Here is a 15,201-nt window from a genome sequence, read left to right on the forward strand (position 1 = left end):
GACTCTCAAAAATAAGTGTGGTAACCCACCACTTCACAAAATACAATACCTTCCATAGATTCTTCTTATACTTCCACGACTGAAGTAATTAATTCCATCATGAACTGACCACTGATTATCAAGTCAAGTTTGCTAAGCATTTAAATACTATTAACAACTTGGAGAAATAAAAAATATTGAGTCCTTTCAAACTAACAAAACTTCTTACCCTCAGTTCTAGACTCTTTACTGCTTAATATATTTTCTACCATCCTTTCTCTACTTTGTGCATATATTAACTAACATGCATTCTTCCTTTCTTCATAAACTAGGGGAAAGTTGGGACTTCCAGTATGGCTCCACGCCAAGATGGTTTTCCACCCAACCAGCGAAGAACATGATGGAAAACTCATTGGAATATCCACTTTCAGGATTCTAGACTAACAAAAAGTTAACAGCAAACTTTTTTATATGTCTCCACATAAGAAAAAGGTGACCAAAAGCAAAAATCATCCCCATAACTGTCAATCTCTCCTAACTAAACAGGAATCACTAATTACTCCTATAGAGCACATGGTGGAACAGGATGTAACAAAGCAGGTCACACTAAAAGAAGTGCTGAAAGAACTTTGTAAAATGAATTCTACATTCATGGTAGAAACATGGAAATTCACGGCCCACAGAGATACCTTACTAAAAGGATACAAAGGCTTAAGAAACATGACCTATGTGGAATGACTCAAAGCCCTACCACTATACTCACTATCTTACCAAACTAATAAGAGGTGACCTGTGTCTGGCATACAAGGCATCCCCCGACCCAGTACAGGTGGATTTACTGTACATCAGGGCTATAAATCTCTTTTGCAACATCAAAACAGTTTGGAGGGACAGGTATCTCTCACAAAAGCAAAGTTCATCCCTGTCCGTATTCAAGCACAGCTTGGAACTATGGATGGGAAACAGAAAATTTACACCAAGTCCAATCCCTGTACTATTAATGGACAGAGGCATCTCCTAAATAATTTATCCCATCCATGTCTCTCCTCAAATTATCTACAGTGTGATCCCAGTTATTTACATTAGGGGTAATGTGAGTGGGTGCGTGTGTGCCTTCTGTGGAAGGTTAGGCACCGGACTGACAATTCGACACTGTAAAACTCCATGGGTCTATATTGCAACATCGCACGCTTAAAACAGCGAATGATGTTACATCAACACATTTTCAGCGAAAGCTGAAAATGTCGAATCCACAGAACAGCGATTTCTTTCCTAGGGAAAGAAATTGCTGTTCCAACCCCCACAAAAAAAACATTACATACTTCCAAACACATACACACATACCCAATCCTAATTATACCCCCCAAAAACCAGTAAACAACTAAATACACATATGCACATAACCCAACCATACATTTAACGAAAAAAAAACAGTAAACATTTTAAACCATATGCACTTACCTTAACCCGCACCCTAACCCTAAGGTCAGTAACTCTCGCACATTTACATAAACAGCTCCAAACACGTACACACTTACCTTAACCCTAATTCTACCCCCCCAAACAAAAGTAAACAACTGAAAACACATACACATGTAACTCAACCATACATCTAACACAAAATATAAAACAGTAAACACTTTCATACATATGCACTTACCTTAACCCGCACCCTAACCCTAATGTCAGTAACTGTTGCACAATCATGCTCGGGAGCTATACCGGACGAGGTACCACACTACACTTCAGAACATGGCAAAACAACGAAGTGGTCCAGCGACTTCTTTCCCAGGGAAAGAATTCGCTGAACAGCCGCTTCACTGTTTTGCCTGTTCGCTCTACATGTGTTGACGAAAACGTATTCGACATAATGCGTTTTCATTGTACTCATAGGAACCCAAACTCCACTGCCAATCATGAGTAGACAGGTGATGCTCTGTGGCAACTCCTAACCGGGAAAAGCTGAAAGAAGAAGGAGGTAATATACAATTATCAACCATGGGATGGGTAAGGCCACTCTCTAACTAAATGGGATAGGTTAATTTGAGCAAAAATAAGGAAACTGGCTAGGCTTAACATAGCCCTGAATGACAGTTCACCTAGCACTCACCTAAGAAATACAATTATGATCACAAAAGGTTGAAAGTGTATTAAGAAACCATGCTGATGCCATCCAGGATACACTTCAGGAGACGAAACAACTTTGTCTGACGGTGAAGCATCAGAGGCTCAATTACACCTGATGGAAAAAATGTTCTGGGATTACTAGGATAGGTAGAGGAGAAAAAACATTCAGTTAAATAGTATGTCTGAAGATAAAAACAATAGCGTCTGTGAAACCTTCACAGCTAATTTCCTACCTGAATGGACAGGAATTCCCCATGCAGGCATCAAAATCAAGACAGCCCATATAATGGGTTGGACCCTAGGTCATCAACAGTCACCTGGGTATAAAGTAAAGGAGAGACTATCTATACTGTGAAACCTGGTGCTAAATACATGGCAGGGTCCTATGTAAAGGTTTTTCACCAGACACAATAAGAAAGAGAACAGCTTTCATTCCAGGTATTAAAACGGCTGAACATAAAGGGATAAAAACTAAAGTCTTGCATCCAGTGACTTGTAAAACATATCTTAGAGGAGTATAAAAGCTACAATGGATCCAAAGGAAACTCAGCAATTTAGAGAGAATTATGTTCAGCACTCAAAGCCAGCAGTAGACTCTGGAGGTACCGGCACCATAGATCAGCCATATTAACATCTTTCTGGGCCACACAGTTCCACAGGGACATGTTTTCCACTACTTAAAAGGTATGAAGCCCTAAATAAGAGAGCTGACACAGCGCAGCAGTGGTTAAAGGAACTAAATAAGTTAGACAATGGCAAATGATCAGCTCATCACATACAAGCACAAGCAGGATGTATACTCAGGGTGCAGTGCATTGGTTGTGAAATTATGCCTGTGTATATTTTAAGTGGGGATAATCAGAATGATTCGACATCATCAGTTGTCGTTTCCCCTTTTTTTTCTTTTCTTTGCTTTCAGCAAGGTAGGCACTAAACTATATTAAAACATCTACCATCGGTATGGAACTCCTACAAAAAGACTCGCATAAGGCCCAACACAGGATACTATCAGTTGAAGAAACATGTTGAAAACGCATTGCATCCCAGATGCACCACTAAAACTGCTGAGAGGGAGGGAATCTGAGTTCACTGCATGGACTGTAGCAAAACAGCAATCTGCTGGGGAAGCGTGGTTGTGATGGTATGGAGCCTATTTTGCATACTATGCACATACGCCTTGGCAGCGCTTATTAATTTACTGTATATAGGTCATTTTTTTGCAAAGGTAAATGTTCATGCTTTGTACAAGTTCCTAGCTTACTGCAGAAGAAATAGGTCAGAAGGCAGGCTGACATGGTGACTGAACAACAGACACAGAGTAAAGTAGACCACAATTAAAGAAGGCAATAAAAACAGAAAGGGTAACCCACTATCTCATTTTACCCTCCTTCATGAGTAAAACAAGAAAAATAAAAAATATTAAATTGCAGATAACTTTAGTAGCTTGGAATGATAACAGAATAAGTAATCTGATCAAAAGAGAGGATTTGGGGAGCCCTGAAGAGAGAAAAAGTCAATCTATCCCCTCTCTGAGGAACTCTGCTTTCCTCAAATGGAACACACTAAGCTAAAAAGATGTCTTCTGTTAAAATCTTCTGCAGAGTTTCTGAGGGCAATATGAAGGGGGACTGTGGTTTTAATGGGTGACACACTTCCCTACCACATAATAAGCAAATTAGAAGATCTAGAGTAGATATGTAGAACTGAAAAGGCTCATCTGGGAATTAAACATATCAATAATTTCAGTACATATTCCTCCAGGGACTAGGTATAGGTAAATAAGAGACATGTTGGCTGACATAATGACATCTGGTAAGTGGCTAATTATAATAGGTGATTGGAACCAAGCACACTCTGAGCTAGACATAAGGAGGAGTGAGCCACACTGTGTACTGTACTATAACTAAAACAGAAAAGCAGACCAATGGACTCTTCCAACAATTAGGCATGGTGGACATAGCAACCATTTTCAAATCCACTGGAGGTTTGCCATGTTTTACCTATTACTCGAAAAAACACAATACATAGTCCAGAATACAGAAGAGCTACACACCTGAAGAATTCAAATCCATGGTACACACTCTCTCCTCACTAAAAACCTACTTTGTTGTGGAGATATCCATCCCAACCCTGGCCCCTCTTCTCTCCCCAAAACTACCTCTACACTGCCCCCATCTTAGTCTTTAACAGTCACCAACCTCAGTCACAAGAATCATCTCCATCCAAATACTTAACTATTTACTCATTGAATATTCAGAGTCTAGCAAATAAAGTCACTGAGCTGCACTCATGGATAGCTCTCAATACCCCTCACATCCTCTCCCTATCTGAAACCTGGCTCAAGCCACACATCTCAAATAGTGAAATACTCCCACCAGGTTATAATATCTTCCGATCTGATAGACCTGTAAAAAAGGTGGTGGCATGGCCATCCTCTACTCAAACATTCTTAACCTCTCACCATACCCTTCCCCAATTCCTGACTTCCTCCCAGCTGAAATCATCGTCCTTAACTGCCATCTGAATCCCCACAAAAAACTTGCAATTGCCTCTATCTACCTTCCTCCTGGTAACAATCTGCCCATTCTTGAAAACATCCTATCCTGGTTCTCCCACAACATACCATATGAGACACTTATCCTTGGTGATGTCAACATTGATTGGTCCAAACTCACAACTGACTCCCCCCAACTCAGTATCCACCTACACGGCTTCCACCAACTTATAACATCTCCCACTCGCTTCCATAAAAATCCCTCTTCCAGCTCCATCATAGACTGGATCCTTACCAATTCCCCCCACCAATACCACAATACCACCACCTTACCGGACTCCCTCAGTGATCATCTCCCTACCACCATCTTAAGACACTACTCCCATATTCCTAAATCCCACCTTATCAAAGACAGTCGAAAACTATCGACTTTCAATTCATCCCAATTTAACTCCATTCTCCACAACATAGATTGGTCCTTTCTAAAACACCTCCCCCTAAACGATGCTGTAAGCACTTTCAATAGCATCTTCATGAATACTATAAACTCCTTAGCTCCCTCTAGTAAGATGAGAGTAAAATCAAACCATGCTCCCTGGCTCTCCAAAGAGACTAGGTCCCTTATGAAACAAAGAGATCATGCTTGGAAAACCTGGACTAAAACTAAACAACCACCTTTTCTTCAAAAATACAGGCAACTGAGGAACCTTGCAAAAAAACATACAACTAATGACAAAAAAGTTATACTATAGCTCTGCTCAGCTTAACAACAAATCCAATCCTCAAAAATGTTGGTCAACTCTCAATAACTTCCTCTATCCTGGAAAGACCTCTAATCCCTCCCCATACCCTAACTCTTCCTCTCAGGAAACAGTTACCCTTCTGAATAAACACTTTATCTCTTCCATCCAAAATCTGGTAACCTCTAAGCCAAACTCTACTTCGACACCCACCTCTCCAAGTCCCACTAACACAACTTTGTTTTCTTTTGAGCCAGTTCCCATTACTTACATCAAATCTCTACTACTCAAGCTAAAACCTTGCTCTCCTTCCACTGACTATCTATCTCCTACATTCCTCAAACTTGCTGCTGACTCAATTGCCTATCCTGTATCTATACTAATTAATCGATCTATTCTGGAATCAACTGTCCCCACCATTTGGAAATCATTCTTCACTATCCTCTTCATAAAGGTGGAAACTCCACTGACCCCATTCTGTCCCCCTCTCCAAGATATTAGAAAAATGTATTCACTCACAGCTTCTCAATCACCTCCTCACACACCACTTACTTACCCCTACCCAACATGGATTTCGTCCTCACCACAGCACCACCACTGCCCTCCTCTCCTTCGCTCATATCATTGCAGTAGACAACAATAAACTCATTTCCTGTCTCTTCCTAGATCTCTCCAAAGCCTTTGATACGGTCTCTCATCCTCTACTACTATCCAAACTCGCAAATCTCCACCTATCCCCCTCCACACTTGCCTGGTTTAATAGTTACCTATCTGGCAGGGAACAATCTGTCAAATGGCTCTCATCCTCCTCACCTTTCCTTCCCATCTCCACTGGTGTTCCCCAAGGCTCCATCTTGGGACCCCTTTTGTTTAACATCTTCACCAATGATGTTTACACCTCATGCAAAGAATCCTCCCTTATTCAGTATGCCGATGACTCCACACTTATATCCATCTCAAATAACATTCCTGAACTACACTCCCTGACCCAACAGGCCCTACTATCCACTGAACAATGGCTCTCTCACAACCTATTGATCCGAAATCCCAAAAAGAACAAACTCCTACTTTTCCTTCCCCGTTCTCTCTCTCATTACAAAACCTCCTTTTTTATTATATCTTCTAACAATACAAACAACCAACCTGACACCCACAAAAAACTCCTAGGGGTCATTATCAATGATGAACTCAAGTTCAACTTACACATACTCCAACTAGGTCTGCTATATTGGAACAAAAAATTCCTAACCCCTGAATCTAGACTTACCCTGGGCCAGGCACTCCTCCTCCCCTCCCTCTTATACGCCGCCCCAGTTCTTACCAATATCCAGGCCTCCACTCTAAACAAACTGCAACAGACTTACCATAAAATAGCCAGATTCATTACTAACTCCCCATACAACTCACACCACTGCATTTCTTTAAACTCTCTTCAATGGCTTGAACTTCCCCAGTTTCTGCTATCTTATCAATTTCATATGCTACACTCTATTCTTTATAAACCCTCCTTCTGTCCATCTCTATCTTCCTTAGTCTCCATCTACATCCCATCCCAGACCCTCCGTACTTCTAACCAACAATTACTTGATATCTACCACCCAAAAAGGTCAGTAAGCAAACTACTCTACAAACAGTCCCCTGCCCATGCTTGGAACAAACTTCCCCTTGACTTGCATCCAGTCTCCCACACCTCACACTTTAAAAATGAACTAAAAGCTTATTTTCTCAATTCCAGAGCCTGCCCTTGCCATGACCCTACCTAGTCTTCCTTCCCTTTATGTAACCTCAAAAGGGCCATACTTAGTACCTCATTACACCTCTCTCTCCAATGTGTCTACTATACATTTGCACAATTTTATAGAAACAAAAAATGTTCATTGTTGACCTACTGAACTATATCAATGTAAAATTGTTACTTAGCTTCTTTTTAATGCAACTTTAACTTTATGCATGTATCCCAACATATGTGAATCGTTTTGCTATAACTGCTATTATATCAATATTGTTTAAAATTGTACTGGTTTTAAAATTTATTACTGGAGCTTTTCTCCTCGGGTCTCCACTGAAAATGGGCCACAAGCCCAGTTGGACAAACCCGGTTAACAAATGTCAATAAATAAATACATACATATAAAATGGTAGGAGCTGTGGTAGCTCCCCTCTTATACTTTAATTACACATACTTGAAAACTGCATTAAGATTATAACCTGACTTTAGTCTACAGAAGCACTGGAGGAGTATATTTAAACTGGAAAAAAAGGTGTTTAGAGATTTGACGTTCGAGGATAATACAAAGATGTCTAGACAGTACTGGAGTGCCATCGGTGATGAAATGTGATGAGCAAAGGGGATATTATGAGTGAAAGACAGTTAGAGAAAGACAAAATGATCCAGGAAAAAGAAATGCAAAGACAGCTCTACCAGCAGCTAGGGGCACTACAACAAAAAAGTAAAATAGCCTCTTGAGTTGGAAAAAATTAAGACATTCAACAAAGAGTAGATAAACTACTACTGAAAAGTAGTACAATACAAGGGATTTCATTTTCAAATTCCTGCAGAGCTTTTAGAGCTTTTGATCTAAAATTTGGGTGGCAAAAACATGAAAGAACAATCTATGGTTGCAAGACCCACAGACTAATGAAGTAGTTTACCAAAAACATCAGTTACAGCTTAAGCAGGTATTATGAGGCTCTCTACTAAACAGAACATGACATCACTAATACCGATCCTGTACAAACATACCTGGGGGAATTACACTTCAGAAACTAACGGCTGAAGAAGGAAAGGACCTCCTAACAGATATAAGGGAGGGTGAGACAGACAGAGCCTTAGAAAGACTCCCAGCAGGTAAATCCCCAGGATTAGATGGTACACCTATATAACTATCTAAACTATTAGTACCTTCAATGATATGGATTTGTAAGGACTTAATAAAGTACTATGAAATAAAGATATCCCACAGTCATGGAATCAGGTGGTAATTATCCTGATACATTAAGGAAGGTAAGAATCCTGAGCAGCCCACAGCCTATCGCCCCATGTTAGTTTTAAACCACAATAAATTATTTTTGAAAATCTTGCTCTCCAGAGTTAATAAAATACTACCCAGATTAATTGCATTAGACCAGACAAGCTTTATACAAGGAAGATGGGCAGCCTACAACTTAAGAACCCTGACGATAATCAACAATGTCCAGAACACGTGCTGCCCACTGACATTAACATGTTCAGATATGGAGAACATTTGTGACAGAGTCAAACTGAGATCTTTTTTGAGGTGTTTCAGAGAATGAGCTGATCAACACCGTCCAAAGGATATCGAAAAGGAATGACAACCCAAGTCAAATATAGAGCCTCCATGCAGGACAGCTTTCCCGTTACAAGAAATCAAGACAAGGGTAACCCCTCTCCCTATTACTTTTTGCACTATATTTGGAGCCCTTAGCAGTGATAATAAGAACAGCCCCAACTGCAGGGTACCAATGGGAAACCAAATTTTAAAGCTATCCCTATCTGTGGATGACACAAGTCTTTGCTTGGGTTGGACAGGGTGAGAATAATCAAAATTATAGGAATTACTAATGGAATTTGGGAAATATTCTGGATATGAAAATAAACAAAACTCAACCTTAGATTTAAATACCAGAGATACAGCAGCCCTTAAGCAAATGTAGGACTACAAAGAATTAAGATGCATGGGAATCTGGCTTGCAAGGAACTAAGAAAAGTCTAGATTAATTAGCTACTTGAAAATTCTACAGAATATACCCACTAATTTACAGCAGAGGAAAGCACCAAATTTCGACTTAGACCGAAGCACACAAGTATTGAATTAGCATGTACCGTCATATATTGGTCACAAGGTATTATACTTTCTCAGCATTCAGGTCAGCACAACACACAGCCAGATATGGACAGTCACACTGGTGCCCATAAAAGTAACAACTAGACACTGGACATCTCAGATACCTCTGGAAGTTGATGAACTTGAGACTTATTTTCGTATTAAACAAAGAGGAGGATAAACATGGAATAAGGATGAGGACCCAATAAAACAGGAAGTGGTTAATATAGAAAAACTACCTACAGGATGTCAGGTAAATTAGAATTCATACAGATAGATTAGTTAACCATACCAAGAAGACTAAGCCAGCCTTATCAAGCATAAGTGCTTATATAACAGACTTAACATTATATAGTATGATCTCTATGCATAGGAATAGAGGCAACTAAAGCATCAGAAAGACTACAAAATAAAATTTCCTTAATTTAAGAACAGAAGAATCAAATAAAATGAAACAGACATTTGTAATTCCTTCTTGGGCTGTGACCAATTCTCAAAAGAAAGATGGGGTTAGGAAGTAGACTATTTTTGGTTGGCCACTGACTGAAGAAAATAAAGGTGTGTGTATATACTTTTTCTCATCTTCATTATTTTCACTGTTGTCTTGATGATTAAATATTCTTAAATAGCAAAAAAAAAAAAAAAAAGAAAGAAAACACTAAGCTTGATGGCACTGAATAATGGTTTCTCGAAAAATGCATACTGCATGAAAGTAAAAGGAATGATGATATGGTTTGTTTTCTTTAAAATTAAGGTATAGGAAATTTTCTAGCTTATTTAATGTCACGATTAATAACAGGGTTTCTTGTAGGTTCACAGACAAGTACTAGGCTAGATATCCTTGAAGTGGCCATTTTAAGCCTAGTCAATTTTTCTGTTGGTGCTTGAATTAACCTATCCCATTTTAGTGTTAGATTGGCATTATCTATCCTATGGTAGATAATTATACATTATCCATATTGAGTATAAATGGGATCATATACTAGACAATTTGAGGGGTTCCATGCATGGAATACAGCATTTTGGAGCTGCCTCTGTCCATCAGTAGTACAAGGGGTAGTCCTGGGATACATTTTCTGTTTCCCATCCACAGATCCAAGGTGCACTTGAATATGGACTGGGATAAGCTTTTATGTGGAGGGGGAGTCTGTTCCAGAGCAGTGGTATCCTCTTGTGAGATACACCTGTCCCTCCAAACTGTTCTGTTGATGCTGCATAAGAGGTTTAGATCCTTAGATTGAGTATTCTGTTGCCGTCTGACATGCAGTATTAAGTTGGATGGCGCCTTTTATACCAGACACAAGGCACCTTTTAGCAATCTGTAGGATACACAGTATAATGACAAGGCTCTGAGTTAGTCCATGTAGGACATATTCTTCAGGCATTTTATCATTTTAGTAAGGTATTTCTGCAGGCATTCCAGTTGCTGCATGTGTCAGGACAGGTACATGCCAAAGGGATCATTTTACTCAATGAGTTGACTAAAGAGAGTTGACAATGACAACTATAGATCGAAATGCAATCCCTTTGTTTATAAACTGTGCTACACAGAAGGACTTTATTGTGACAATGGACACATGTTGGTTGAAAAAATTAGGTCACTGTCTACATAAATTCCTAAATCCTGAACAACTGAGTCAACTCTTAGGGGTATACTATCAATGTAGTAGACCCCAGGGGTAGACTAATTCCAAAAGTATACAATATTGCATTTTTTGGCATTTAGCTTCAGTCAGTGATGTCAGCACCAGTTATTTATTTGGGACAAATGTTCCTGCAGGACGGCCAAGTCATTTAAGGATTCAATGACTGTTCCTAGATTGCAGTCATCTGCAAATTTAGACAGAGCCCTTTGGTACTGGCTTTTATTTCAGAGAAGTAGATGCCAAATAAGAGAGTTCCCAGCACAGGACCCTGGGGAGCTCCATAGGTGACTGGTCTCTTTGAGAAGGTTACACCCCTATTTTGATTTCCTACATCCTATGTATGAGCTTGCTGGCAATCCAGTGGGTGACACGAGTCTTTTCCCAATTTATTTAGCTTTTCTACGACACCCGAGTTGGGGGCTGTGTCAAAAGCTTTGTCCGTGTCGAGGTAAGCAGTGTGTACAATTTTACCTTCATCCACTGCTTTGGTGATCTTTTCAAAAAAAAAAAAAAAAAATCCACCAGGCTGAGTAAGTATAAAATGCCCTTGACAAATCCAAACCGAGACAGGTCTAGAGTTTGTAGGTTCTTTATGTCCTTATTGGTTAGTTCCATGACAACTCTTTCCATGGCTTTGCATAAGAGATTGGCCAGATTTATGAGTCTGTAATTTCCTGGGTCTGTGGAAGGTGAGGAAGGTCCTCCTTTATGCAGGGAATGACTGCAGCTGTTTTCCATTCACTTGGTACAAAACCTGCATGGAAAATGAGGAGACTGTTGGAGGGAGAGTGCTAAATCATGATTCATGTCACTTAAGATGCATCTAGGGATACTGTCAGGACCCATCTCTGCAGTATTTTTAGCTTTTGAGTGAATTTTTAGGACTTGGTCTTGTGTGATAGCAGGAGGTGAGCCAGTTTCATGTATAACTTAAGGGGCAGATGGAGTGGAGAGAGGGATGAAGTTAGAGCTGAATTTATCATCCAACGGGTTTGTTACATCTTCAGCCTCAGAGCAGGTAACCATTCACAATCAGCTAAGGGCATGGTCGTATTGTGCTTTTGAGATTACGAACATAACTAAAAAGGCTTTGTTATTGCCTTTGGCTAGAGTACCGAGATAATGAATCAGGTTAATCACATGGACACAGTAAAATTGTGTGATAGCTATTTTAGCTTCAGACGTGGCATTGGTGTATTTTATTAAGCTCCTGAGTTGTTTGTTTATTTCAATAATGAGGACTCCAACATTCTGAGAATTACTTTTCTTACTTTTGATTAAAATTTTCTTCTTTTTATTGTAAAACTTGTAGCTATTATGGTTCCACCATGTGGGTTTGTTTCTAGGGTTTGCCTCATGTTTGTTCCAACAGGGTACAGATGCATTCATTAATCTGTTTACAAGCTGGTATTGTGTGGTGGTGTACTCTTCCACATATTCAATGGAGTTAATTGGGTTTGTTGGGTTTTTCTTGAGAAAAAAAAAAACAGAGGAAGGATGCAACTGGTATGTAAGATTTGTGAACCCTCCATTTAAAATTCAAACACCTGTGTCAACTTCAATTACAATTTATGAAAAATATACTAAATCACCTATCTGATCTTAACTTGTTTATATCCTGGAATGTTGCAAACCACATTGTGACCTTAAGTTGGCTCAAAGACATCTCATATACAAACCTAAATCTAAAAATAGATTTGCTAATTTGTGCTTTTCTGGTCATGCTGGCAAGCAACCATCATCATGTTGGCCTATACCAAAGGTACACAGAATGAATATACAAAGAAATATGGTTTTACCACCAGATAAATTTCTTCCAAGTGTGCATTCAAAAATTTGAACGACTACACATTAAACAGACATGTCATTGTACAGCTATATGAAACTTTCTGCTTGCAACAACATTTTCCATTTGTACTTAAGCTTTTTCTTCCTAAGATTAAGTCTGTAATATGGTAATACAGAATTACACTACCAGCAAGTAATGCTGGTTCATCTCTTTTTTCTAATGTTCATTCTTAATTTTTTTCCTGTTGTACTCCTACAGCTATCCTATGTCCAAGCAACTAACCTGATTCACCCTCCCTGTACCCACGCTCTGTCTGTTAAAAATTACTGTTTTGTAAATTATTCTAACGTCTTCACTGTATGTTGATCACATATATTAATGATTAACAATGGGATTTACCATCTGTTTTAACAACTGTTAAAGGAGTGGAACTTTGCTTCCTGATTCCAAAGTGATAGGGTTTTTAGTCCATCAGATTATCCAAAAATATTAGTCCATCAGATTATCCAAAAATACTAAGACCCGAGACGTTTTTGGTGAGAAAAAGGTCCATGATAAAGGGGGACATGGGCTGGTGCAACCCGGATTGTTTACTTCCCTACATTATTTCTGCAATAACAAAACTGCCCCAAACTTAAACATGATTTATCCCATGTGAGTTACAATATGGTAGAAATTCCCAAGATTTGAACATAGCGAAGGAGACTTGGGAGGAGGAAAATCAGTTTAAAACTGTGATATCACACTTTTACAAACTTGTGAAACCGATTAAAAATTGTTATGACCCTAGTTAAAGAACATATGTAAACAGCACATGAGATGCAACAATGGGTATATCAAAAAATCCAGACAGAGTGAGTTCAAAACAGGGGACAGAGTATTCGCATTAAATCAAAGTCAAAGTGAAGTTTATCATCATTTAGAACTACACACATGTAGCCTAAATGAAATTTTGTGCATCAGCTCAATTCTTGAGAATACAAAGGAAAGAGAAATAACTCGTACAAGTAGAGGAATAAACATAACTAACAAATACAATACTACTCCCAATACACCCAAGTAAGAGCAGAGACATTTACTAACACACACATATATATATATATATATATATACACACACACACACACACACACACACACACACACACACACACACACACACACACACACACACACACGAAAAGAATACCCTCCCCTGAGTTAAATTAACTACCCTAACTAAAGTAATATAAAACGCACTACAGACTGAACAATGCCCAAGTTATTTGTCTAATATTGCTCTTGAGTGGGTGAAATAATACTGCCTATGCATATAATAAATAAATACTGCACTTACTTGGAATACATGTATGCATGTATGTATTACACAAATAAATAAAAATTGGCTTACTATGTGTCCAAATCCCTGGGACTAGTGCACGAGTTCAGAAGTCTGTTACTGAATCTTGTAGTCCTGCAGTGGATGCTGCAATATCTCCTGCCTAAAGCAAGATGCTTAAACAGTCCATGAGCAGGATGCGTGTTCTCCTGTATTAATTTGGTGGCCTTTCAGATGCTTCTCGCAGAATAAAGTATGTGGAAGACTGGAATCTGTTACCTTCTCTACAACCATCACCACTCTTTGTAGCGCCTTCCTTTCTGTAACTGTACAGCTTATGAACCACACTGTGAAGCTGCAGGTGAGGATGCTCTCTATTGCGCCTCTACAGAAGGTGGAAAGAATATGAGGAGGAAGCTTAGCTTTTTTCAGCCTTCTTAAAAGGGGAGCCATTGGTGCACTTTCCTGACCAGTTGGCTGCTGTTTCCCAACCACAAGAGATCCACTGATATGCATACACCCAAGAATTTAGCACTATTAACCCTCTCCACACTCTCACCATTGATCCTGAGCGCTAGGTGGTTTGTTCTCCTTTTCCTGAAGTCGATGATAATTTCTTTGGTCTTGCTTATATTCAGTTCAAGGTTGTTCCACTCGCATCAACTGATCAGAGATGCCACCTCCTTTCTGTATGCCTTTTCGTCCTCCTTTGTGATGAGCCCCACTACTGTGGTGTCATCAGCAAACTTGATGATATGGTTGGACTTCTGCTTAGCATAGCAGTCATGGGTCAGGATGGTGAATAACAGTGGGCTGAGAATACATTCCTGTGGAACTCTGGTTTTAACTGTGATGCACTTAGATGTGTTCTTAACCAAACCCACCCTCAGTGGCCTCTCAATCAGGAAGTCCAGTTTCCAGTTACAGATATGTTTATTGATTCCTAAATGTAGTTTAGTTCCTTCTAGCAAGATGGCAAAACCCTTTCAGGTGGTAGAGAAAAATGAGCAGTGTAAACTACAAAATTAGACAAAGTGAAAACAGAAAATTGCCCCCTCACTCACTCTCACTCTCTCTCTCTCTGTGTGTATATATATATATATATATATATATATATATATATATATATATATATATATATATATACACACACACACACACACACACACACACATGTATATATATATATATATATACACATATATATATACACACACACATATATATATATATATATATACACACACATATACACACACACACA

The 15,201-nt window shown here is 39.1% G+C and overlaps 1 protein-coding gene across 1 annotated transcript in view; it reads right to left on the bottom strand.

Annotated features, from left to right (window-relative positions):
* The window catches only part of VPS11 (VPS11 core subunit of CORVET and HOPS complexes), a 620,327-nt gene that overhangs the window by 431,024 nt on the left and 174,102 nt on the right, over nucleotides 1-15,201 (bottom strand). The window lies entirely within an intron of this gene.

The sequence above is a fragment of the Protopterus annectens genome, chromosome 8.part0, assembly GCF_019279795.1.
Source record: "Protopterus annectens isolate FY-2018-M chromosome 8.part0, PAN1.0, whole genome shotgun sequence".
In the NCBI taxonomy this organism is placed as follows: Eukaryota; Metazoa; Chordata; order Ceratodontiformes; family Protopteridae; genus Protopterus; species Protopterus annectens.